This window comes from Geotrypetes seraphini, chromosome 5 (assembly GCF_902459505.1).
Source record: "Geotrypetes seraphini chromosome 5, aGeoSer1.1, whole genome shotgun sequence".
In the NCBI taxonomy this organism is placed as follows: Eukaryota; Metazoa; Chordata; class Amphibia; order Gymnophiona; family Dermophiidae; genus Geotrypetes; species Geotrypetes seraphini.
This window is the reverse complement of record NC_047088.1, coordinates 103,785,335-103,813,232: the sequence shown is the minus strand read 5'-3', so window position 1 is coordinate 103,813,232 and position 27,898 is coordinate 103,785,335. Positions and strand designations below refer to the sequence as shown.

Here is a 27,898-nt window from a genome sequence, read left to right as displayed (position 1 = left end):
ATGTGAGAATATCATGCCTGTTTGGCCTGGGATAAAGCACAGTTACTTACCGTAACAGGTGTTATCCAGGGACAGCAGGCATATATTCTCACAACCCGCCCACCTCCCCGAGGTTGGCTTCTTTGCTAATTAAGTGAACTGGAGACCACGAGGGGATGCACCCCCTAGTGGAGCAGGAAGGCACGCATGCGTGGAGCAGCATAGCAAACTTAAATCTTCAATCAAGTTTGCTTGAAAATGCTTCCGCATCGGGGCTCCGTAGATGACGTCACCCACATGTGAGAATATATGCCTGCTGTCCCTGGATAACACCTGTTACGGTAAGTAACTGTGCTTTTTTAGTAAATCAATTCCATTAATCTATTCATAATGGCACGGGCATGATTTAAATCAAGTCTTTTTGACTAGTGATTTAAATCGTGATTTCATTGATTTGATTTTAAATCAACTCCACCCTGGTTTAAGTAGTGACCCCTCTGAGGGAAGGGGACACTTGCAATTTTTATTTGAAAGGAAACACTATCAGCCTCTTTTACAAAGCCGTGCTAGCGGCTTTGCTGCGTTAATGGCCCCAAAGCCCATAGAGATTTAAAGGGCTTCGGGGCTGTTGATGCGCGGCTTTGTAAAAGAGGCAGTATTTGAGAAGGGGGAAGTTTTATAAGGACCCAATCAGTAGGTATCTAGCAGTTAGTGGCAGGATGCAGAATGACATGTCACGTTGAAAAATATTTATGCTCCAAATGCAGGGCAAGAGGAATTATTTGGGTCAGTACAAGATGACTACTTTTGTCTAAAACAGTAAGGGGTGACAAATTAGACACCGCAATGTCCTTTGATCATTCTAAGTAGGATGGCGAGAGCACCCATTCCCATTGAAAGAAATTTATAGATACTGTATGGTTAAGGCTTAGACCTGCTGGACATATGGAAATTATAGCATCCAGTACCAAAAATATACTCTTTCTACTTTCATTCAAAGGATACATATAACCTATTGATGTCATTTGGTGTCACATAAATTTATTGGGGAGGATATTAGACTCAGAGGCCTAGATTCTGTAAACTGCGCCTAACTTTAGGTGTGGTTTAGACATCCGATTTAAGTGGATAATGAGCCATTTAAGGGTTTTAACAAGCGTTAATTGGGACTTAGACAGAGCTAGGCGTTCTCAGAACATAGACGCGAGATTGACGCGAGTTTAGGGAAAACTCACATCTAAGCTTGTAGACGTGGGCATAACGTGGGCGTGGTTAAGGATAGGCACTACATAGACGTTACTTAGGCGGCAGACCGCGTCCAAAATGTAGGCGAAGGAAAAGCTGGTCTAAGTGTAGTTTTTGCTTCATTTCAATGCAGTTTCAGCTTTTGTAGCGGGAGACTTCCTATAGACGCAAGTTAGGCGTGCTTTCCGCTTCCGCAACAATATTTCCTATAGTGAGTTTGAATATGTTTTTTTTTCTTCTTTCTCCCTCCTAATAGATTTAATAAGCCACCAAATCAATAGAGCACATCAACATAAACATATTGCATGCAAAACATAGTACTTTTCTGCCCAAACAGTAAAGCACAGTTACTTACCGTAACAGGTGTTATCCAGGGACAGCAAGCAGCTATTCTCACATATGGGTGACGTCATCCGACGTAGCCTCGATGCGGATGCCTCACAAGCAGACTTGCTTGAAGAAACTAGAAGTTTCGAGTCGCCCGCACCGCACATGTGCGAATGCCCTCCCGCCCAGTGCACAGGGCGCTTCTCCTCAGTTCAGATAGCTAGCAGAGAAGCCAACCAGGGGAGGTGGGTGGGTTGTGAGAATAGCTGCCTGCTGTCCCTGGATAACATCTGTTACGGTAAGTAACTGTGCTTTATCCCAGGACAAGCAGGCAGGTATTCTTACATATGGGTGACCTCCAAGCTAACCAGAATGGGATGGTGGGAGAGTTGGCAACTTAGGAGAATAAATTTTGTAATACTGTTTGGCCAAACTGTCCATCCCGTCTGGAGAAAGCATCCAGACAATAGTGAGAAGTGAAGGTATGAACCAAGGACCAAGTAGCAGCCTTGCAAATCTCCTCAATCGGTGTCGATCTGAGGAAAGCTACAGAAGCTGCCATTGCTCTGACTTTATGGGCTGTGACTTTACCGTTAAGTGGTAATCCAGCCTGGGCATAGCAGAAAGAGATACAAGCCGCCATCCAATTAGAGATGGTGCGTTTAGAAATTGGATGTCCCAACTGATTTGGATCAAAAGAGACAAAAAGTTGAGGAGCAGTTCTGTGTGGTTTGGTGCGTTCCAAGTAGAAGGCCAAAGCACGTTTACAGTCCAGAGTATAAAGAGCTGATTCTCCAGGGTGAGAAAGAGGCTTTGGAAAAAAAACTGGAAGTACGATAGATTGGTTGAGATGAAATTCTGAGACCACTTTAGGCAGGAATTTCGGATGAGTACGAAGAACCACCTTGTCATGATGGAACACAGTGAATGGTGGATCAGTAACCAAAGCTTGTAGCTCACTGACTCGTCGAGCAGAAGGGAGGTCAATGAGAAACACCACTTTCCAAGTGAGATAGCTTTGGATTCTCGCCCAGAAATAGCTAAGAAGAAAAAAAAAAAAAAAAAAAATTTAAATTGAATCAGGTTGGGCAGACTGGATGGACCATTCGGGTCTTTATCTGCCGTCATCTACTATGTTACTATGTTAGATACTTCAAATGAGCCTCATCAATTGGTTCAAATGGAGGCTTCATAAGTTGAGAAAGGACAACATTGAGGTCCCAAACCACAGGAGGCGGTTTGAGGGAGGTTTGACACTGAAAAGTCCTTTCATGAATTTGTAAACCACTGGATGAGTAGAAAGAGGTTTCCCTTCAATAGGCTGATGAAAAGCTGCAATTGCACTGAGATGGATTCAAATGGATGTAGACTTGAGTCCAGAGTTGGATAGGTGCAAAAGATAGTCCAAAACAGATGATAAGAAGGAATGTTGAGACTCCTTATGATGAGAGGAACACCATGTAGAAAATCTAGTCCATTTTTGGTGATAGCATTGTCTAGTTGTAAGCTTTCTAGAAGCTTCTAAAACATCTCTTACAGATTGAGAAAACTGAAGAGGGGCTATGTTGAGAGGTACCAGGCTGTCAGGTGTAGAGACTGCAGGTTGGGATGAAGCAGAGATCCTTGACTCTGTGTAAGCAGAGAAGGAAAAACTGGTAGAAGGTATGGCTCCCTGCTGCTGAGTTGAAGTAGAAGAGAGTACCATGGTTGTCTCGGCCACCGAGGAGCAATTAGAATCATGGTGGCATGATCGTTCTTCAATTTAACTAGAGTCTTGAGAATGAGTGAGAATGGAGGAAATGCATAGAGGAAAAGATTCGTCCATTCCAGAAGAAAAGCATCTGCCTCGAGGTGGTGAGGAGAGTATATCCTGGAGCAGAACTGAGGCAGTTTGTAGTTTTGGGGAGCTGCAAAGAGGTCTATCTGAGGCGTTCCCCACTGTGAGAAAATGTGATGAAGAGAGGAATGGAGAGTCCATTCGTGAGGTTGCAGAAGATGACTCAAGTTGTCCGCCAAGCAATTCTGAGCCCCTTGAATGTAGACAGCTTTGAGGAAGGTGTTGTGATGGTTTGCCCAGTCCCAAACTTCCAGAGCTTCTTGACAAAGGGAGGCAGACCCCATCCCCCCTGTTTGTTGATATAATACATGACGACTTGGTTGTCCGTGCGGACGAGGACTACTGTGTCGTGAAGGAGATGTTGAAAAGCATGGAGAGCCTTGAGGATCGCTCTGAGTTCCAACTGATTGATATGACACTGACGATCCGTACTGGTCCAGAGGCCTTGAGTACGAGACCATCGAGATGAGCGCCCCAAGCGTAGGTTGACGAGTCTGTCGTAAGGACCTTCTGATGAGGGGGCATTTGAAAAAGCAAGCCTCTGGAAAGATTGGAAGAGAGCATCCACCAACGGAGAGACTGCCTGAAAGTAGGAGTGACTGAGATGTGTTGAGAAAGAGGATCGCAAATCTGAGATGCCAGGGTCCACTGAGGAATTCTGAGGTGAAGTCTGGCAAAAGGAGTCACGTGTACTGTGGAGGCCATGTGACCCAGGAGTATCATCATAATGTGTCTCGTTGATAAGGAAGAGCGAGAAGAAACTGTGTGACAGAGGTAAAGCAGAGTTTCCAGACGTTGTTGTGGAAGGAATGCTCTGAGTTGGACAGTGTCCAGAACAGCTCCAATGAATTGTAGATTTTGAGAGGGTTGAAGTTGAGATTTGGGAAAGTAGATTTCGAATCCCAAACTTTGCAGAAATCAGGTAGTCCGTTGGGTCGCTACAATAACCCCTTGAGAGGTGGAATCTTTGATGAGCCAGTCGTTGAGGTAGGGAAATACCCGAAGACCATGATTCCGTAGAGCTGCCGCTACCACAACCAGGCACTTGGTGAACACTCTGAGAGACAAGGCCAGGCCGAAGTGTAGCACTCTGTATTGAAAATGCAGATTCCCCACCCGAAATCTGAGATACTGACTTTCAATGCATATTCATTGGGGAAATCCTGAAGTACCCGACTGGAGTGCAGCTCTCGAGGACCGGAGTTCCCTACCCCTGCACAAATACTAGGGGGCACTCGGAGAAACTGAAAGGGGACAGGTTTAGAACCAATGCCAGGAAGTTCTTCTTCACCCAGAGAGTAGTGGATACATGGAACGCACTCCCGGAAGGTTGTGATTGGGCAGAAGACACTGCAGGGATTCAAAGAAGGTTTGGATAAATTCCTGATGGATACTGGGATTGAGGGGTACGGATAGAAGTAGAGGCCGGGTGAATGATGATGTGAGTATAGGCCTCCTTGAGATCCAGAGAGCATAACCAATCGTTCCGCTCGAGAAGGGGATAGAGAGATGCCAGGGACAACATTTGAAACTTTTCTTTGACTAAAAATTTGTTGAGAGCCCCGAGATCCAAAATGGGTCGCAGATCGCCCGTCTTCTTCGGAACAAGGAAGTAACGGGAGTAAAACCCCATGTTCTGCTGTTCCAAGGGAACTGGTTCAATGGCATGAAGATGAAGCAGAGCTTGAGCTTCCTGAAGAAGAAGGGCAGTCTGGGACAGACTGGAAGGATACTCTCTTGGAGGAAGCTCTGAAGGAACCTGATTGAAATGAAGAGAGTATCCTTCCATGATGATGGAAAGGACCCAGAGGTCTGATGTTATGACCGTTGTAAAAAAGATGGAGACGACCTCCTATAGGTGCAAAAGGGGTCAGAGACAGAACGATGGATGTTATGCTCTGGAGTAAACAGTCAAAAAGGCTGAGAAGCCTTAGGTGGAGCAGAAGGTTGAGGCTTCTGTTGCTTCTGAGTTGGCTGTTTCTTCAAAGGAGGACGAGTGTAAGGCGCAGGCTTTGGAGGAAAACGCCTCTGGTAGATCACAGGAGGATGTGTAGGTCTAGAAGGAGCTAGTTTAGGCTTAGGTCTGACTATAGAAGCAAAAGATTTAGCATGATCAGACAATTTTTTGGTGGCAGCCTCGCTGGACTCATCAAAAAGGTCATTACCTTCACAAGGGATGTTCGCCAGGCGATCCTGGAGGTTAGAGTCCATGTTTATGGTGCAAAGCCAGGCTAAACGACGCATAGCCACAGAACAAGCTGCTGCTCGGGCAGAGAGCTCAATGACATCATAAGATGATTGCAAAAGATGGATACGCAACTGAGAGAAAGAAGCAATGACTTCTTGGAACTCAAAATGCATGCTATCATCTAAGTAACCCAAAAATTTCAGGAGAAGAGACAAAAGAAATTCAAAATAAATAATAAAATGAAAGTTATAATTGAGAACTTTTTGAAGACATCATAGCATTTTGGTAAATGCGACGTCCAAACTTATTCATGGTCTTCCCTTCCCTGCCAGGAGGAACTGTGGCATACACTCTGGAAGGATAGGATCTCTTTAAAGAGGATTCCACAAGCAAGGATTGATGTGACAATTGGGAATTGTCAAAACCTTTATGATGCACTGTTTTATATCTGGCATCCAACTTTCCTGGAATGGAAAAAGGAGTCTCCATGCATCTAGTAAAAGTCTGATCAAGAAGCTTGTGTAATGGCAGTTTGAGAAACTCAGCCAGAGGTTGAGGAAGATGCATGGTCTCGAGGTATTCTTTAGAGTACTTAGAGCCAGTGTCCAATGGAACGCTCAAGTCTATAGCCATCTGTCTCAAAAATGAGGAAAAAGATAACTGATCTGCAGTGGCACGGCTTCGAGAAGGACTCGAGGACGTCGAGGCAACTGGAGTCAAAGAAGAAGCCTCGACAGGAAACCATGGAATGAAGGAACCGGGAGACTTGGACGAGGCACTGGACATCGGGATATCCTCCAGGGCCGGCATCGGAGACTTGGAACAAGGAGTTGGAGGTCTCGTCGAGGCTGGAGAAGACCGAGGCTTTGAGGAATGATGTCTTGAAGAATGCCTCGAAGCAGGTCTCGAGTGATGTCGAGAACTGTGTCTCGAACTGGATCTCGAAGATCGAGCAGAGGTTGCCTCGGATTCCTGAACCATGGAGAGGCGTTGCAAGGACTTCAGGGACCAGACGGACTCCATCTGACTAGTAGGGGTAAGCACGTCTTTGGACACCGACTAGCCCGCCTGATTTGTAGGGCTTTAGACTAGGTAAGTTGGGGGAGGGTACCCACTCAGATACAAGTGCAGTAAGGAACGATCCTGACGAGGTGAGTCGAAACTCCGATTCTAAGTCCAAAGTAAGTGCCCCCATTGCAAACAATTCTCTAGGAGTCACACCACCTCAGGTGGGAAACTCCCCACAGGGACTTAGCAATCACGGGGTATGGAGGGCTATGTATGTTAATGCACACAGTTTAGGCAATAAGATTCTAGAATTAGAGACCGAAATAATGAATGCCGACCTTGACGTGGTGGCAATATCCGAAACTTGGTTCACAGACTCTCATGGGTGGGATATGGCTATACCGGAATACAACTTATTTCGTCAGGACAGAGAGGGAAAGTCAGGGGGAGGGGTGGCACTATACATTAAAGAAGACATCAAAACTACCAGAATCACAGATGTCAAGTACACCGGGGAATCACTCTGGGTGAACCTGGCCAGAGGCAGGGGAAAATGCCTGTATCTTGGTGTAGTATACAGACCTCCAAGACAACTGGAAGACAAAGACTCCGAATTAACTGAAGACATAGAGAATATCACTCTACGGGGAGACGCTGTTCTGCTAGGGGACTTCAACATGCCTGATGCAGATTGGAACTCATACTTAGCAACAACCAGCAGCAGCAGGAGACTATTAGCATCCATAAAGGGAGCACGACTCAAACAAATGGTATTGGAACCCACTAGGGCCCAGGCGATCCTGGACCTGGTACTCACCAACGGGGATAGTGTCTCGAAGGTCTCGGTAGGAGATACGCTAGCCTCCAGCGACCACAACATGATGTGGTTCTACCTCAGGAAAGGTTTCCCTAGATCAAACACAAAAACAAAAGTACTCAACTTCCGAGGCACTGACTTCAAACGCATGGGAGATTTCGTCCACCGGACACTGCAGAACCAAGCTACGACCGATGATGTGGAAGCTATGTGGTCATCCCTGAAATCTACCATACATGAAGCAACAAGCCTCTACATTAAATCAGTACACAAACGGTGAAGAAACAACAAACCCCAATGGTACTCCGCAGAAATCTTGCACCTCGTCAAGGAGAAGAAAAAAGCATTTATTTCCTACAAACGAACGGAGACTAGGGAAGCTAAACTAGAACATAGGGCGAGGTCTGCAGTGGTCAAAACGGCAGTCAGGGAGGCCAAACTTCGAGTGGAAGAGACTCTGGCAAAGAACATGAAGAAAGGGGACAAATCCTTCTTCAGGTATATTAGTGATAGGAAAAAGAACAGACGGGATAGTACGCCTTAGAAAACCAGATGGGAACTGTGCAGAATCAGATTCCGATAAAGCAGAACTACTGAATAAATACTTCTGCTTGGTCTTCACCTGCGAGGCACTGGGGCACGGTCCGCAGTTGCAGGCAAGGCCCAGCATGGAAGACCCATTTCAGAATTTTGAGTTCACACCTGGTGACGTCTACTACGAACTGGCAAGACTCAAGGTGAACAAAGCCATGGGACCAGACAATCTACACCCCAGGGTGCTTAGTGAGCTGCGTGATGTCCTGGCAGAACCGCTATCAGGACTCTTCAATCTCTCCTTAAGTTCGGGGAGAGTCCCCATAGACTGGAAAACAGCTAACGTCGTTCCATTGCACAAAAAGGGTTGCAGGGCAGAGGCTGCAAACTACAGACCGGTGAGTCTCACATCAATAGTATGCAAACTCATAGAAACACTAATCAAACGTAAATTAGACGTAATCTTTGATGAGGAGAATCTACGGGATCCCAGTCAACACGGATTCACCAAGGGTAGGTCCTGCCAATTCAATCTCATCAGCTTCTTTGACTGGGTAACAAAACAGTTAAGACTTGAGAGAATCCATGAACGTCGTATACCTAGACTTCAGCAAAGCTTTCGATACTGTCCCGCATCGCAGGCTGTTGAGCAAGATGAAAAGCAGACCTTATTCCTCCATTTATTCTAAAAAAATATTTTGAAATTTTTGGTCCCTTCATTCTAAAAATAATAAATGAAAGTTTAATGCAAAGTACTATGCCTATACCGTGGAAATCTTCTGTTATTTGTCCCATTATTAAAGATCGTACAATCAGTTCGGAAAAAATTTCTAACTACAGGCCAATAGCAAATCTTCCTTTCATGGCAAAATTGACAGAAAAGATTGTTTTCAATCAAATCTCTGAGTTTATTGAAAAAAACAACGTTCTTCATTCGAACCAAACAGGATTCCGACAATATCATAATACTGAGCATTCACTGATTGGAATGACTTCTTCAATACATTACTTTTTGGACCATCACCAATCGGTTTTATTAATTTCTATCGACCTTTCTGCTGCCTTTGACACCATAGATCACCATCTTCTATTAGACAGACTTCATTCAATCGGCATTACCGACCAAGTATTATCTTGGTTTGAATCCTACTTTACTGATCGTACATCCACTGTTACAATTAATAATTCAAATTCTATAATATCAGTAACATCTCATGGTATTCCCCAAGGATCCATTCTTTCTCCCTTACTTTTCAATATCTTTCTTGCACCCTTGATGATTGTCCGCCAATCTATAGGTTTTCATGTATTCGCATACGCTGATGATATTCAACTTTTGCACCCTTTGGATCCCAACAACTCTTTGGATATCACAGCAATCAACAATAAACTTGAACAAATCCATCAATGGTTAGATATAAATAGGTTGGCCCTCAATATTGAAAAGACAAAAACGATGCTTTTCCCATGGAAAGAAACTCCTAAACTTATTGCCCCTATCACTATAAAAAATATCCCCTTGCAATTAGTTAATACCATTAAAATCTTAGGAGTTATATTTGATAGTAAATTAACTTTTCATGAACACATCGGTATCGTCAAATCATCATTCTATAGACTCCGTCAAATTCGCTCCCTTTCTCAATATCTTTGTTCTAAATCACTAAACATCCTTATCCATTCCCTAGTCATCTCTAAAATCGATTACTGCAATGCCCTTTTTAAAGGGATTGCACAAAATGAAATAAGACGGCTTCAAATCATACAAAATACTTCCATTAAACTTATAACAAAGAAAAAAAAATTTGACCACGTAACACCACTACTCAAAAACGCTCACTGGCTTCTGGTATCACATAGAATAACGTATAAAATATGCCTACTTACCTTTAAAGCAATGCTTTTCAAAACACCTGCATTTATTTTAAAATCATTGATCCCTTACTCCACAAACAGAATATTGCGGTCAAACGAACAGCATTTACTGACAATTCCATCTCTAAAGATCATTAATACCAGAAGACAATTTATCTTCTCAGTTACTGCCCCACAAATCTGGAACTCTCTGCCAATTTATTTAAGAGAAGAACATAATATTGATAAATTCAAGACCAATTTAAAAACATTCCTTTTCAAAGACGCTTTTGATTAATAAGTCTTACTCTGAATTCATTAATGCTGTATTTGACCATTCATTTTAATTCCCGACCTCCTTTCCTATAATATTTTGTAGTTCAAATCCCCTCTTCCTATTACTCGTGTTTTGTTAAGTTTGATATAGTCTAATTTATTTTAATGTTATGTTTAAATTAATGTTTTTATTTTTTAATATTGTAATTTTAATTGTTTCTGTTCATCGCTTTGAAGTAAGATTAAGCGATTCATCATAAATTTTAATAAACTTGAAACTTGAAATCAATGGGGCTGGGAGAAACACTAACTACATGGGTCAATGACTGGCTGAGTGGCAGACTTTAGAGGGTGGTAGTTAACGGTACCCTCTCTAAAACATCGGAGGTGACCAGTGGAGTACCACAGGGCTCAGTCTTGGGCCATCTCCTTTTCAACATATTCATAGGGGACCTAACTCAGGGGCTTCAAGGTAAGGAAACGTTATTTCGCTGACGACGCCAAACTATGCAATATAGTGAGAGGCGGCAATTCACACAGTACCTACATTTGTTGGAGCTTTGGTCCTCGACCTGGCAGCTGGGCTTCAACGCTAAGAAATGCAAGATCATGCACCTCGGCAGCAGAAATCCGTGCAGAACTTACACCTTGAATGGTGAGACCTTAGCTAGAACTTCAACAGAACGAGACTTGGGATCATGATCATCAGTGCAGACATGAAAACTGCTGATCATGTGGAGAAGGCTTCATCTAAGGCAAGACAGTTGTTAGGTTGCATCCGCAGGAATTTCGTCAACAGGAAGCCTGAAGTCATAATACCATTATACAGAACCATGGTGAGGCCTCATTTGGAATACAGTGTGCAATTCTGGAGGCCACACTACCGAAAAGATGTGCTGAGAAGAGTCGGTGCAACGGATGGCCACCAGGATGGTCTCAGGGCTCAAGGATCTATCGTACGAGGAAAGGCTGAAAAATTTGCGGCTGTACTCACTCGAGGAACGTAGGGAGAGAGGAGACATGATCGAGACGTTTAAGTATATTACCGGCCGTATCGAGATGGAAGAAGAGATTCTCTTTCTCAAAGGACCCTCAGCCACAAGAGGGCATCCGCTCAAACTCAGGGGCGGGAAATTTCATGGCGACACCAGGAAATATTTCTTCACCGAGAGAGTGGTTGATCCTTGGAACGAGCTCCCGGTGCAGGTGATCGAGGCAAACAGCGTGCAAGAATTTAAAAGCAAATGGGATACCCATGTGGGATCCCTTAGAGGGTTAAGCCAAGGGAACCTGTCACCAGGAGTGGGAACCCTAGGATAGTAGACTTGGGGGTGGGTCAGTAGAGTGGGCAGACCTGATGGGCTATGGCCCTTATCTGCCGTCATCTTCTATGTTTCTATGAAGATCTATAGGCGTGGAGGAGCCCTGAAGCAACTTTGAAGACTGGACTCCCTTGGTAGAATGGGAGGTATCCTGTCGATGCACTCGCACAGACTGTACTCTATGCGTTTCATGCTTGGAAGCCCGACCAGACACTCGCAGAGACTCCACTCCCTGCATCGAGTGTGGAGGATCAGACCGGGGCACAGGCGGCTCGACCTCACAGGAGACTTCTGCATGCCCAGGCTGAAGCAGATTAAGCAATGGGGTCCCATGTTAGTGAGGACCTTAATAATCTGCTCCTCCAAAGAGGGCTGGGGTGTAGTCGGCAAGGAGGGTAACGTGTCTGAAACCGGCCCACATGCCTTGGCTGGAGGTTCTCGCACAGTGGGGTGAGAATGTTTCGACTTGGAAGGCTTTGAAACTTTAATCATCACTGGCGGAACCGAGTGCTGAGCTATCTGACCTGAGGAGACAGGAGAAGATATGGCAGCCGAGGACGTCGAAGCAAGAGCTGCTCCAAAAGACGAAGGTCTGATGAGGCTCGAAGTGGAAGCAGTAGAAGGAGAGGCGTCGACCGGGGCCGATGCCGAAGACACCTTCGATGCCGAGAGAGTAGAAGACTCCATCTCGAAGAAGTTATCCACCAGAACGCAACGACGCTTAAAAGCAAGAGGCTTAAGTGTTTGGCAAGGCAGGCACGAGGTAGGATGATGTTTCGGCCCAAGGCACTTGATGCAGCGTCCGTGAGGGTCAATAAGGGATATCGTGCGCTTGCACTTGCGACACCGTTTGAAACCGGTAACAGGCCGGGGCATAGACAAAAAGACAGCTGACGCAAAGTTGAAGCCCATGGACCGCGGCCAAGCGGCCTGTACCGGACGGAAAATTTTTTTTTTTTTTTTTTTTTAAAGAAAGAAAAAGACTAACACAGCGATTCGTGAGGAAAAGAAACAAAAACCGCGGTGAGAGAAGGCACAAACAACGAAGTTACCGGAGAGAGACAAAAAGACGGACTTCTCGGCTCCGCGGAAAACTAAGAACTGAGGAGACGCGCCCTGTGCACTGGGCGGGAAGGCACTCGCAAATGCGCACTGCGGGCAACTCGAAACGTCTAGTTTCTTCAAGCAAGTCTGCTTGTGAGGTGTCCGCATCGAGGCTCCGTCGGATGACGTCACCCATATGTGAGAATACCTGCCTACTTGTCCTGGGATAATGTTTTGCTCGTCTTGCAAAATACTCGCAAACCGGGTTACTCGGGTTTGACTGTACAGATAAATGTCTCTCTTACAAATCATATTTTGTTGCAAAGAGGCACTCGTCAGGGATGCCCTCTATCTCCCCTACTCTTTAATCCTTCTCTTGAAACCTTGCTCTCCTCTATTAGACAGTCTGAATCCACACAAGGCATTCTCTTATCATCTAGAGACCTCAAAATTGCAGCATACGTAGATAATATCTTGTTGTTTCTCCGTAATCCCACAACATCCCTTCCAGCTTTCATAACTATTGCTGACATGTACTCCACTTATTCCGGGTACAAAATTAATTGGGAGAAATCTGTGATATTTCCACTAAATGATAACACTTCCCAAACAGATGTCCTCAATTTCTGTTTCTCATGGTCTACCTCTCCAATTAAATACCTAGGTACGTATATTTATAAAGATTCATCAGTAATAATGGACATGAACACAGCTAAACTAAAAGAAATGGTAACCCGTTCATTTTCCAAATGGTCACCATTATACATCTCCTGGTGGGGTCGTATCTCCTCAATCAAAATGACTCTAGCTCCTCAGATAATCTACATTCTTTGCATGCTGCCTAGTATTTGTAAACCCTCTTTATACCGTTGGTTGGACCAAAAATTAACCAAAATATCATGGAGTCAACATTCCTGATTTTTACAGATATCAATTAGCATCATTATGGTTCTTGTTGGGTCAAACATAACCCTAGTATAGACGATTCTCCTGTTCCATCGTGGCTACATTTAGAAATTTATATTTCTAATCCAATCCCTATTGCTGCATTATATACTATGTCTACTCTGGCCCATCTTAAACAATTCTCACAGATTCCGGCTACAATAACAGCTTTACGTACCTTAGATCAGTGTTTTTCAACCGCTGTTCCAGATGTTGCCTGGTGTGCCGCAGGGCCGCCATCAGGGCAGTACTACCAGTCCTGCATTCAGGGGCCCGGAGCTGACAGGGGGCCCGAGGCAGGGGCGCCAGTAGCTCGCCAAGGCAAAGTGAGTCGATCACCCAGGACTCACTTTGTCTTGGCGATCTAATCTATCGAGCCGATAAGTCTTCTTCTCCCCGACGTCAATTCTGCAGTCGGAGAGGAAGTTCGGGCCAGCCAATCACTGCCTGGCTGGGCGGAACTTCCTCTCCGATTGCAGAATTGACGTCAGGGAGAGCATGCGTCAGCGTCGGCTTTGGAGCCTGTTATCCATTGGTGGGTCCTGTTCCCCGATGGCAGCAGCAGTGGCAGTGGCTTGGGGAACGGCAGGGAGAAAGAAAGAAAGGGGGCAGGCAGGGAAACAGAAGGAAAGAAGAGAAACAGAAAAAAAGAAAGAAAGGTCAGGGAGAGAGGAAGAAAAAGTTGGGGGAGGGAATGAGGTGTGGAGGAGAGAAAGCATACAGGCTGATAGAAGGGAAGAAAGATTGGATGCACAGTCAGAAGAAGAAAGTGCAACCAGAAATCACCAGACAAGGTAGGAAAAATGATTTTATTTTAAATTTAGCAAAGTGGAGGCAGTATTACCACAGTTTTCAAAGGAATTTGCCCAAATAACTTAATAGTTAACTGGGTAAATTCCCAGAGATGAAAACTTCCCTTCACTTACTATGCACAGTTCTGAATTTATATCTGCTGTCTATATTTTACAATATGGTCACCTTTTACTAAACCGCAATAGTGGTTTTTAGCGCAGGGAGCCTATGAGCGTCAAGAGCAGCGCTGGGCATTCAGCGCAGCTCCCTGCGCTAAAAACTGCTATTGTGGTTTAATAAAAAGGATGGAGGGTATATTTGTCTATTTTTGTATGCTATAAAAACCAAATACAGAGAGAGACTGAGAGCTGTTGACGAAGAGCTACGTGTGTGTCTTTCTTCGATTCCAGCCAGAATATCAGCTTTGTGTTCAGCCAAACAGGCCCAGGTTTCGCACTGAATAAAGTATTTTATAATTTTTCACTATTCTGTTTACTTAATATTTCATAATAAAGTAATTATAAAATACTTTCTTTGTGTTTATTTGATTCCTATTCAAGAGAATTACTTTATATATAGTCAATATAGGCACAGAGTTAAATTTTTTAACATTTTCTAATGGTGGTGTGCCTCGTGATTTTTTTCATGAAACAAGTGTGCCTTTGCCCAAAAAAGGTTGAAAAACACTGCCTTAGATCACATAGCCTCCCATTCAATTTTTACGCATACAGGCATAGCTCTTTGGAACAATCCTGTCTTAAAGCACAAAAAAAGATCACTGAATTGGAAAAAATGGAGGGACAGTGGAATGTGGCAAGTCAAACAGCTCTACCAGGGATGCAATTTCCTGCCATTTGTAGACTTCTGCAAGAAATTTCCCGAATTAACCACTAAACGTAATCAGTGGCAGATATTAAATACATTACTCTCATCTTTACAATTTTCTAATGTTCCCTGTCTTTTTGAATTGGAGTACCTCCATAAAGTCTAATGGCAGCCGGGGCCACTCTGAAAAGGAACATTTAGCTCTCCCTCCCAAGCGAACCCCGCCAACCTTCCCACCGCAAGACGACCGACAAACCTCATTCTAGCACTCGTCGTCAGCCCCAGCACTCTAAACAGGCTGCTTCGCGGTTCACGGCCTTCTGCTGGCAATTCCCTCTGCCGCGTCACTGATGATGTCATCAGTGAAGCGGCAGAGGGAATCACCATCAGAAGGCCGCGAAGCAGCCTGTTTAGAGTGCTGCGACAGCCGACGAGTGCTGGAGGGAGGTTTGTCGGTCATCTCGCAGTGGGAGGATCGGCGGGGTTCGCATGGGAGGGAGAGCTAAATGTTCCTTTTCAGAAGGACCCCGGCTGCCATTTCAGGGGCCCCTCTGAAAAGGAACATTATGGCTACAGGGGGAGAAGCGGTCTGCCCAGGGTGCTCCAAAGCCTGGCATTTTTAACTTCTTTGGCAACAACTGCGTTTACAATTAGCTGCTGTAGCCGGCTTCAGGTCTTCCTCTCTGCTGAGTCCTGTCTACTACCTGTTTCTATGAAGGCAGGACCTGACAGAGAAGAAGGCCCGAAGCCGACAACAGGAGCAAATTGTGAATGCTGTTGCTGCCTGAAGTTCATGATGCCAGGTCTTGGAGCACCCGCTTAGGGCTGCACTGCTGACTGGGGACAGGGTGACAAAAGGAGGAAAGAGAGCAGAGGCGGAGAGAATTGCTGCACCCAACTGGAGGGAAAGGAAGGAATGAAAGGAGATGCCAGGGCTTGGAGGGAAGGGAGGGAGGAAGAGATGCCAGGGCATGGAGGGAAGGAGGAAGGTATGCCAGACCAAGGGAAAAGGAAGGAGGAGATGTCAGAGCATGGAGGGAAAGATGGAAGAAAAGGAAAGGAGAGAGAGGCCATGGAATCAGGGAAGGGAAGGAGACAGAGATGCCAGACCGTGGGGTAGGAAAGAAAGGAGAAGAGAGAGATGCCAGAGCATAGGGGAGGGGGTGATGACAGAGAGAGAAAAATGGAGAGGAGGCAGAGCTGAAATCAATCATGTACAAAGGAGACAGGGAACAGGATAGACAGTTTATGGAAGGAGCATAGAAAAAGGGAAGATGCCATATAGATTGGGGATAGGGCAGACAGTGGATAGAAGGGGCTGATGCTGCATGGAAGACAGAGAGAGGACAGATGCTGGCTAGAAAGAAGAGAGAGTGAAGACAAGATGATTAAAGCAGAAACGACAAAAGGTAGAAAATATTTTTTTGTTGCTTTAGAATAAAATAGTATTGTAGTTGTATTGATAAAACATTTATTAACAGAAAATAAGGTAATCTTTTTATTGGACTCATTTTAATACATTTTTTTTACTAACTTATAGCAACCAAAACCCCCTTTCTCAAGTCAGGACAGTATAATGTAACAGCTGTGTACTATATTAACCTGAAGGAGGCTATGGCCTATGAAAGTTAATTCAAAAATGGATTAGTCCAATGAAATGTATATTCTTATTTCAATTTTTGTTTTATTTCTATTTATTAATTTGTAAAGTGGTGATTGTTTATCAGTTTCTTCAAATTTACATCTGCTATATTTATATTTTGCAGAGTATTAGGGGGTTATGTGTCATTGTTTCTGTGGTGTTTCACAGTATGCAGTTTGGCTTCTTGGTGGTTCAGTTTAACCTTTATCTACATACTAGTCTTTAAGCCCGTTACATTAACGGGTGCTAGAATAGATCTGTCTGTCTGTGTTTCTTTATCTCTCTCTCCTTGGCCGCTGTCTGTATCCTTCTGTCTCCCCCCCCCTGAGCAAAGCTGTCTGCCCCCAGGACATACCTCCCCCCCAAAGCAGCCCCCTTTCCCTCTCCCTATCTCTCCATGGCCCCTTGTCTCCCCCCAGCACACCCCTCCCCCCAAAGCAGCCCCCTTTTCCTCTCCCTATCTCTCCATGGCCCCTTCTGTCTCCCCCCCAGAACACCCCTTCCTCCCAAAGCAGCCCCCTTTCCCTCTCCCTGTCTCTCTATGACCCCTTCTGTCTTCCCCCCCAGAGCAAAGCTGTCTGTCCCCAGCAAACCTCCCCACAAAGCAGCCCCCTTTCCCTCTCCCTGTCTCTCCATGGCCCCTTCTGTCTTCCCCCTCCCCCCCTCCGAGCACACCTGTCTGTCCCAAGCACATCCCTCCCCCCAAAGCAGCCCCCTTTCCCTTTCCCCCTGGCCCCCCCCTGTATTGGCCCCATTCTTACCCTCCCTCCATCCCGGCGTCTTCTGGCCTGCTCCTCTTCAAAGCAGCCTGCGATCATGTTGGACAGCTTTAGCGAACCTAGCAGGCCGCTCTCCAACTCGGTAGCACGTTCCCTCTGACGCGATCCCATGCGTCAGAGGGAGCGTGCTACTGAGGTTGGAGAGTGGCCTGCGAGGTTCTTTAAAGCCGGCCCCAATCGCAGGCTGCTCTGAAAAAGAGGATCAGTGGCGGCGGCGGCGGCAGCAGCAGCGAGTGAGGGCGGGAGGTGACACGGCGAGGACACGGGCAGGGAGAGAGGGCAGGCGGCGAGTGAGGGCGGACGGTGACGCGCCGAGGACAGGTTCTCCTGCTTCATGGCAGTGGGCGGGGCTGCAGGAAGACGTGCGAGTGTGGCGGCAGCGGCAACCCCGACTCCTTCTTTGCATGGAGGTGGAGAGCGGCTTGCGAGGTTCGCTACAGCGGCTGGCGAACCTCAGCAGGCCGCTTTGAAGAGGAGCGGGAGGGAGGAGTCACTGGTGTCTTCTGCACAGTCACACGCAGGCGCCGTGAAGACTGGCACAGAAGCACACCTCAAGCCACCAGGAATCACGATTTTTGAAAAGCGCATGCGCGCTTAGCCTTTTATTATTATTGATTTCTATTTTTAGTTTGTAATTACTTATTCTATACTTGATGAAGGTGTATTTGTGTGTATGAAAGACATGGTTTTCTGTTAGTGCTGACTAGCCTTGTTTGGCGAAATGCATCGGGCATGGTTCTTGGGAGCACCTTGAATAAACCTGATTTGAATAGAAACATAGAAAAAGACGGCAGAAAAGGGCTATAGCCCACCAAGTCTGCCCATTCCAAATACCCGCCCCCTGGTTTCACTCCCTTAGGGATCCCATGTGAATATCCCATTTTCTCTTAAAATCTGACACGCTGTTGGCCTCAATCACCTGCAGTGGGAGTTTGTTCCAATGATCCACTACTCTTTCAGTGAAGAAGTATTTTCTGGAGTCGCTATGGAACTTCCCTCCCCTGATTTTCAGCAGATGCCCCCTGGTGGTCGAGGGTCCCATGAGGTAGAAGATATCTTCTTCCGACTCGATACGGCCCATGATGTACTTAAACGTTTCAATCATGTCTCCCCTCTCTCTTCGTTCCTCAAGTGAGTACAGCCTCAGTTTATTCAATCTTTCTTCATACACGAGATCCTTGAGCCCCAAGACCATCCTAGTGGCCATTCGTTGAACCGACTCGATTCTCAGCACATCCTTCCGGTAGTGTGGTCTCCAGAATTGAACACAATATTCCAAGTGAGGCCTCACCATGGACCTGTATAGTGGCATCATGACTTTAGGTCTCCTGCTGACAAAACCTCTACGGGTACAACCCATCATTTGCCTTGCCCTGGAGGAAGCCTTCTCCACTTGATTTGCAGCCTTCATGTTATCACTAATGATCACCCCTAGATCACGTTCTGTCGTGGTCCTGGCCAAGGTCTCACCATTTAGTATGTAAGTTCTGTGCGGGTTTCTCTTACCCAGGTGCATTACCTTACACTTTTTAGCATTGAAGCCTAGTTGCCATGTTGCTGACCACCATTCCAGCAGCAGTAGATCCTGCGTCATATTATCAGGCAAAATGCTTTTACCTACTATGTTGCAAAGTTTGGCGGCGTCGGCAAACAGTGATACCCTTCCTCTAAGTCCTTGGGTCATATCTCTTATGAATAAGTTGAATAGAATCGGGCCCAAGACCGAGCCCTGCGGCACTCCACTGATCACGCCTGACGTTTTGGATGGGGTACCGTTTACCACCACCCTCTGAAGTCTACCACTCAGCCAATCCTCAACCCATGTAGTTAGAGTGTCCCCTAATCCTAGCGATTTCAGCTTGTTCAATAACCTTCGGTGTGGGACGCTATCAAAAGCTTTACTGAAGTCTAAATATACCACATCCAGTGACTCTCCGGCATCTAGTTGTCTAGTAACCCAGTCAAAAAAACTAATCAGGTTAGATTGGCAGGATCTGCCCTGGGTGAATACGTGCTGGTGGGGATCACGTAGGTTTTCCTCGTCTAGGATTGTGTCAAGATTTCGTTTGATCAGTGTTTCCATGAGCTTGCACACTATAGACGGAGACTCACTGGTCTGTAGTTTGCCGTCTCTGTCCTGCAGCCCTTTTTGTGGAGTGGGATAACGTTGGCGGTTTTCCAGTCCAAGGGGACTCTTCCTGTGCGTAGGGAAAGATTGAAAAGAACAGATAATGGTTCTGCCAGGACTTCACTCAATTCCCTGAGCATTCTGGGATGTAGGTTGTCCGGTCCCATGGCTTTATTTACTTTGAGTCTTGATAGTTCGTAGTAGACGCTACTGGGCGTAAACTCGAAGTCTTGAAACGGATCCTTCTGGCTGTCTCCCGTCTGAAGCTGTGGACCAGCTCCCGGCGCTTCACAGGTGAAGACTGAGCAGAAGTATTTGTTTAGTAATTCTGCCTTGGCAGAATCTGATTCTACAAGGCTACCGTCCGATTTCTTCAGGCGTTCTATCCCATCTTTGTTTCTTTTTCTGTGACTAATATAGCTGAAGAAGGATTTATCCCCTTTCTTAATGTTCAGTGCTAGATCTTCTTCCATTTGGAGTTTGGCCTCTCTGACTGCTATTTTGACAGTTTTAGATCTGTCTAGATAGTCTTTTTTCACCTCTCGTTTTCCTAGATGTTTGTAGGTGATAAATGCTTCTTTTTTCTTTTTAACGAGGTCCGAAATTTCTGCACTGAACCATTGGGGTCTTTTGTTCCTCCTGTGTTTACTTATTGTTCTTATGTAGCGGTTTGTTGCTTCGTGTAGGGTGGACTTCAGAGTCGACCACATATCCTCCACATTGTTAGGTTGTGCTTGTTTATGTAACTCCTGATGGACAAAATCTTCCATACGGTCGAAGTCTGTGCCTCTAAAGTTGAGAACCCTCGTTGCTGTGTTTGACCTTGAGAAACCTTTCTTGAGGTTAAGCCATACCATATTATGGTCGCTGGAGGCCAGTGTATCTCCAACTGAGACATCTGAGACGCTATCTCCGTTGGTGAGTACCAGGTCTAGTATCGTCTGGTCCCTGGTGGGCTCCAACACCATTTGCTTGAGTCGTGCACCCTTTATGGAGTTCAAAATTCTTTTGCTGCCACACGTAGTCGCGGAGAGTGTGTTCCAATCTGCATCGGGCATGTTGAAGTCCCCTAACAGCACTGTGTCTCCCCGTAGAGTAATGTTCTCTATGTCCTCGATTAGTTCTAAGTCTTTGTCTTCCTGTTGTCTTGGAGGTCTGTATATCACACCAAGGTATAGGCATTTTTCATTTCATCTGGCCAGATTCACCCAGAGGGATTCCCCAGTGTATCTAACATCTGTAATTCTGGTAGTTTTGATGTTATCCTTAGTGTATAGTGCTACCCCTCCCCCTAACTTGCCCTCTCTGTCGCGACGTAGTAGATTGTAGTCTGGTATAACCATATCCCACCCATGAGAGTCCGTGAACCAGGTTTCTGATATTGCTACCACGTCTCCTTATTTTCTGCCGATCTTCTTTTGTTTCATGTTGGATTCTTTGGTGGACTGCTTGCCTTGTTGTTTCATTACAAGTTAGCATACATGGAGTGGAACGTACTAGAGGAGTTACAGATTTGGTTGTTTATACATATGGGTTACAGTTGGTTGATGTAGAGTGAGGCAGTTGAGAGGCGTTGTAAACTTGGTTATTAATATAGACTTGTATTTCGGATAGTATTAGTGCTTTACAATACATTTGAACACTTTTATATATTTATGGAAAGGGTTCAGAGTTAAAGTCCTGGGTAAATAGGTGGGAAGGGAAAGAAGGGGATTTGTTCAGAGATGTTTGGGGGTTGCATAGAAGAAAAACTGTGCACTGGTATGCTAATCTTTGTTTTGAATTTAAAAAAAAAAAAAAAAGAAAAAGAAATAAGGGGAAATAAAGAAGTAAATAAGAATACAGATAAATGGGGGTGGGGGTGGGGCCAGGGGGGCCCAGTGTACTTAGGTGCCTAGGGGCCCTCGAAGAATTAATCCTGCCCTGCTTCTAACAATCCCTTCCCAGCATAGTTAATACAAAGGAAATCTAACCAATGAAAACCAAACTTCAACTAATTACAAGAGTACGGGCTAACTAATCTAGACCTGGTTAGTCCAAGCATTAATCTAGCATCCTATCCATGGGGCCGAAGGTGCACCCTCTTCCATAGAGTCCGCCACTGAGCATCAGCATACCTGACTTTCTCCTTCTCTGCAACTTTGTAGACACTCTCAATAATGTTACAGCAAACAGTCTCTGGTATCAGGAACTGCTGTTGAATGGATACTTGGCAACGTGCCATCCATAAATAAAATTTCATGACAGCCAAAATCAAGAAAAATTGTCCACCTGAACCCCCCAAAAGACCTCCCTCCATAGAGCCAATCAGCAAAAGACAGTTGTCCTAAGCACCCATACCCAAACCCCAACCTGCGAGCCACCCTCCTCCCCACCTCCAAAATGAATGGACAAGAACACAGAAAATGATCCATTTTTTCCAATTTCTCTTGGCATTCTCCCCTTGGGCAGTTCCTATCTGATAGCGACCTGTACTTCAGATTAGTGCACACGTACAGCCTACCCTGGAAGGCCAACAAAACGATGTCGAAAAATTTGAGTGGAAGACGCCGGAGCGCCTGCTACCTCAAGGTCTCCAGATAATCCCTCAAGCTTGGAGCCACAATGAAGAATTGCTGCAGCACCCTCATCACCCAAGTAGAACAGCCCTCTCTAACCTCCCCTGGAGTCACCTCCCACCTCTTCACCAGCCTGACCAACCCTAAGAAGAAATTCCCCGAGAGACCCCTACTACCCTCTTACATATCGTCCCACCCGCCAACCATTCCCTCCACAAAGCTGGACTCCGTTCCCTCAAGCTCTCTACCCATTCCTCCCCCTAATTCCCAACCATTCCCTTCAAGTGAAATTGCATGGACAGCGATGAAAAAGTTAGAATGGGATTGATCATCCCCAAACCCCCTGCTCCCTGGAAAGGTAAGCCATTCCCCATTTTACCAGATTGAGGTGATTACCCCAGAGGCACTGGAAGAAGACACTGCAGAGTGAAGCATACAAACATGGGGCAACAAGCACACTGAACCCACAAACAGAAAGAGGGGAACTAAGAACATTTTGATCAGGAGCATCTTCTCTGAATGACAACTTCCATCTTTTCCACACTGCTACTTTAGCATGTCCCTTGTTCAACTGCTCCTCCGAGGTCCCATGAAATGTGATCCCATGAAATGTGACTCTCTGTAGGGGGAAACCCACTGTCCCTGCCTAGAACTCAACCATGCACTCCCAGCCATGACGAATGACACTTGTCTTTGTTTATCTGGGCTCCTGTTGCCCTGGAATATTGACTGAGCTGACAATGAGCTGACTTCCCTTGCTGAAGCCACGGTCAAGGTCACTCGTCAGCATAAGTGATTGTGCTCAGCACGCTTCCGTCAGCATAGCTACTGCTAGCAATCAGCATTTTCAGTTGGCATAACTAATGTCAGCAAAGGCCTATGGGAAATTATATCAATCTGACTCTGGCTTGTGAATGCAGATAGACCCTGAGTGCAGGCAGACGGTTTCATATAGCCCTAAAAGATGGTTTCAAATAGCCCTGATTAAATCATGATTAGCTAAAAGGTGTTAATGTGTTAATGTCTGATTAAGAGGGTGCTTAAGACAATGGGTCCAGTGCTTAGGACAATGGGTCCAGGTGCACAGATAACTAGTTAATCAGAAACTATTGTCAGAGATATACTGGAAATCACATATGAATGCAGTCTATTATTCTGTCTAGCACAGGTTTACTAAGGAGGGGGAGGTTTAACTTCTATTGAAGCTCAATAGTTCTCTATATTCAGAATAAGATTCCAAACTATAAAAGCCTCCTCTCTGCAACACACATGGGTCTATCTCTTGAGCTATCTATCTCTCCGTCTATCCTTCTCTCTCTCTCTCTGGCCGATCTCTGGAACCCGAACCTTAGACCATCACCCCATCCCCCTTTCTCTCTCTGGCTCTCCCTAGAATTTCATGCTTCTCTGTCTCTTTGCCTCTGAACTCTGTAAGGCAGGGAAACTGCTTTGCTCTCTCCTTAATTGTAATGCTTATAAATATTGCTTTTCTGTAAGCCTATTTCTATAATATATTCTTTATGCAATCACCTCTGGCTGTGTTTCTTATTTGATTCTACTCCTGGTGAATCTTCTGTGAAGGAACTGAACCTGGGACCTGGCGTTTGTAAGGGCGCCTCTCAGGTAACCCCCTACAACCTCACCCTGTGGGGGATCTGACACTTCAAACCTTACAGCTTCCACCGCCCATCTGTACCCCCCCCTCAACCCATCCCCAAGCTGAAAATGCTGCAATAAAGGATTGATGTAGAGCAAGGGGTAAGAGGGCACCCCTGCTTTACTCCAATCTTAATGGGAAACTCTGCTCCTCTCCAGCCATTCACCGTGAGAAAACCCTTGCCCCCCTCATATAGGACCTTCAGAATGTTGATAAACCCATCCGGGATACCGTAATGTGCCCGAACCACCCACAAGTAAGGGTGATCCACTCAATCAAAAGCCTTCTCATGGTCTAAACTTAAAAATAAGACCTCCCCCCCCCAGGAGCACTACTACCTCTGTCAAAGACCTCCTGCACCGTCACTGCCACCCTGATTGCTCCCCTCTCCTGGTTGCTATACCTCTGGGTCGGTGAGAGCAGCTTCGGGACCACCACCACCAGCCATGAGAACAGTAGCTTGGCAAAGAGCTTTCTGTCCACATTCAACAGACAGATCGGCCTCCAATTTGACACCTTGGATCCGTCTCTTCTTGGCTTGGCCACCAGAGTCAATACCGCCGCCTGCATCGAGCCATGCAGAGACCCCTGCTCCTCGATCTCCTGGTACAATCGGACCAACACTGGAGCTAGTTGAACACGTAGAACACGTAGAACTCTGAAGTGAGTCCATCCAGACTGGGCATCGTTTTCTTTGATAGACCCACGATAGCCGCCCTGACCTCCTTCTCTGTCCAAGAAACTTGCTAATGGGATGTTCAGGTTCCCCACAGAGACTGCATCTGATAAGGTCGAAGTCTTCTTCCACGTGGCCTCTACCACCACAACGTACGCAAATAATTGTGGGGCATGACATACTAAAATATTGGAACGAGCCGCATCTAAAGCAGATTTTCAGCTGTAAAAGCACTGGATCTTGTCTCATCCTATAAAGGCGGAAGCAGGGATGTGAACAATTCTATTACCTTCCTGCTTCAGCTGTATACGCATGCACCAACCCCCCCCATCCACACTCTACTGGAGCCAAAAACTTTTACCAATAGGGACCTAAGTGTACCAAACCTGCCCAGCCAGTATGACAGGTCCGACCCCGGGACTGATTCATTCCTGAACAAAATGGTCACTTGAACCACGTCAGATCTTGTGACAGGTACAGCCCTAAATGGCTTCCATTGCTCCATACCCTTCACTCCTTCATATCTATCTCAGAAAATCTCTAAGCCACGCTTAGTGAGAAAACTGAAGTCATACTCCAGCATGTTGACTGGGTGAATCAGGGCATAGATGTCCTCTAGAATGAACCCCAGACCCAGGATCAGATACAAAACCTTCTCTCTTCCTGGCATGGGACCCATCCCAATCCACTTTAACTGAACCACATTTCTACATTTAAATCCCCCCTCTCCCTTGACCTGTCACCCCTCTCCTCCTCCCCCAATCCCTGATTCGTTCCTGAACAAAATGGTCACTTGAACCACGTCAGATCTTGTGACAGGTACAGCCCTAAATGGCTTCCATTGCTCCATACCCTTCACTCCTTCATATCTATCTCAGAAAATCTCTAAGCCACGCTGAGTGAGAAAACTGAAGTCATACTGGCATGTTGACTGGGTGAATCAGGGCATAGAGGTCCTCTAGAATGAACCCCAGACCCAGGATCAGATACAAAACCTTCTCTCTTCCTGGCATGGGACCCATCCCAATCCACTTTAACTGAACCACATTTCTACATTTAAATCCCCCCTCTCCCATGACCTGTCACCCCTCTCCTCCTCCCCCAATCCTCACCGTTCCCTTCAGCCTTCTTTCCACCCCTCCCCCACCACCCTTAACTGCCTCTGCAAAGGAGATCTTTTGCCTAGGTCCAGAATTCCCATTATTCTTCTTCATACCCCCTCCTAACCTCAAATCCTCCCTCCAAATACCACCCTTGGCTATCCGTCCTCCTTCCCCCTCCACTGACTGGTGACTCCAGTCAGTGTGTGGTGATCCCCACACACTGAACCAGCGGTGATTTTCTGCCACCTTACAGCCAAATTACTCATTTGTGATCTCCTCAGAGACCTGAGCCCCCATGGAAAGTGCTTCCTTGCTGTCTTGCAGCTCCATAGGGGGATCTTGGAGGCTGCCACTGAGCTGATCGCACAAAAAGCAGTTACTTACTGTAACAGTTGTTATCCACAGACAGCAGGCAGATATTCTCAACATGTGGGTGACATCATCCACGGAGCCCCGTAGCGGACAGCCTCGCAAACAGATTTGCTTGTAGAACTTTCAAAGAGTTTGCGAGTGCTGCACCGCGCATGCGTGAGTGCCTTCCCACCGAATGTAGCTCATGCGTCTCCTGTGAGGTACCTCAGTTCAGATAGCTAGCTAAGAAAGCCAACCAGGGGAGGTGGGTGGGTTGTGAGAATATCTACCTGCTGTCCCTGGATAACAACTGTTACGGTAAATAACTGTGCTTTATCCCAGGACAAGCAGGCAGCATATTCTCAACATGTGGGTTACCTCCAAGCTAACCAGAATGGGATGGTGGGAGAGTTGGCAATTTAGAATAAATGTTGTAAAATTGACTGGCCAAAATGGCCGTCCCGTCTGGAGAAAGTATCCAGACAATAGTGAGAAGTGAATGTATGAACTGAGAACCAAGTGGCAGCCTTGTAGATATCCTCAATAGGAGTTGATCTGAGGAAAGCTACAGACGCCGCCATAGCTCTAACTTTATGGCCCATGACTCGACCTTGAAAAGGGAGACCAGCCTGAGCATAGCAGAAAGAGATGCAAGCAGCCATCCAGTTGGAGATGGTTCGCTTGGAAACAGGATGCCCCAACTTGTTGGGATCGAAGGAGATGAAAAGTTGAGGAGCAGTTCTGTGAGGCTGAGTGCGTTGCACGTAGAAAGCTAAAGCATGTTTACAGTCCAGAGTATGAAGCGCTATTTCTCCAGGATGAGAATGAGGCTTTGGAAAAAACACTGGAAGGACAATGGATTGATTGAGATGAAATACCGAAACCACTTTAGGTAAGAATTTTGGATGAGTACGAAGGACCTCCTTGTCAGAAAACAGGGTCGAGGCAGGGACAAGCATGGCCAAAACAGAGGTAAGCTGCGTGGTCAATATGGCTTGCAGCATGTCCTCGAAGACAGGCACCGAAACCAATGACTCTGGTCTAGAAGGTGCAGCAGTGCGCTCCATAGAAGGTGCCTCAAAGATGAGTATTCCCTATGTTTGGAGGCACGCTACGGAGGTCTCGTAGAGGCTGGCACGACTGCTGATTCAGCTGGAGGCTTCTTAGGTAGCGTATCTGCGGAGGGAAGAGGAGACTTGCCTGAGGATGAGACCTTTAGAGGTACAGCAGACGAGGCCCTCGAGGACAAGGGTGACTTGCTCGAGGTCAAGGACTTGGACGACAAGGCTGCCATGGGGTTCGAGGCTGAGGTCGTTTTTGCAGGCGCCTCCATGGAACCAACCAGCTCCAGGATTTGGGCACCACACCTCCGGAGAGCTCGTTTTTGAAGGGTAGCACAGCGCAGGCAGGACTCAGGACAATGTTTGGGTCCCAAGCACTTGATACAACAACGGTAGGGGTTGGTGAGAGAAATCGCCCAATTACACTGGCTACACCTCTTAAAACTGGTAAGAGGCCGGGACATAGAAAAAAATACGGCCGCAGTCAAATAAGAGCCCAAGCCCCGCCAGACGAGAAATGACGAAAAAAAAAATTTTTTAAAAAAGAGAAGCGCAGGTAGCTATGAAAAAGAAACAAATGAAGAAAGCCGCGGTGCGAGAAGGCGAAACTCGCAGATCAGAATGGCTGACAAACAGGCGGAAAAATGAGAACTGAACTGAGGTACCACACAGGAGACGCACAACCTACGTTCAGCGGGAAGGCACTCGCACATGTGCGGTGCAGCACTCGCAAACTCTTTGAAAGTTCTACAAGCAAGTCTGCTTGTTAGGCTGTCCACTACGGGGCTCTGTGGATCACGTCACCCACATGTTGAGAATATGCTGCCTGCTTGTCCTGGGATAACGTTTATCACTGTTCCCTCTCAGATTTGATGGTGGAGTTGCTGCCTCAACACCCTGAGGTTTTAGGATCCAATCCCAGCACTGCTCTTTGTGAACTGGGTAAGTCA

The 27,898-nt window shown here is 46.2% G+C and overlaps 1 protein-coding gene across 4 annotated transcripts in view; it reads right to left on the bottom strand.

The window, feature by feature from the left end:
• Positions 1–27,898, bottom strand: part of MAPK7 (mitogen-activated protein kinase 7) — a 202,273-nt gene that overhangs the window by 173,400 nt on the left and 975 nt on the right. The gene's annotated exons all lie outside the window — the stretch shown is intronic.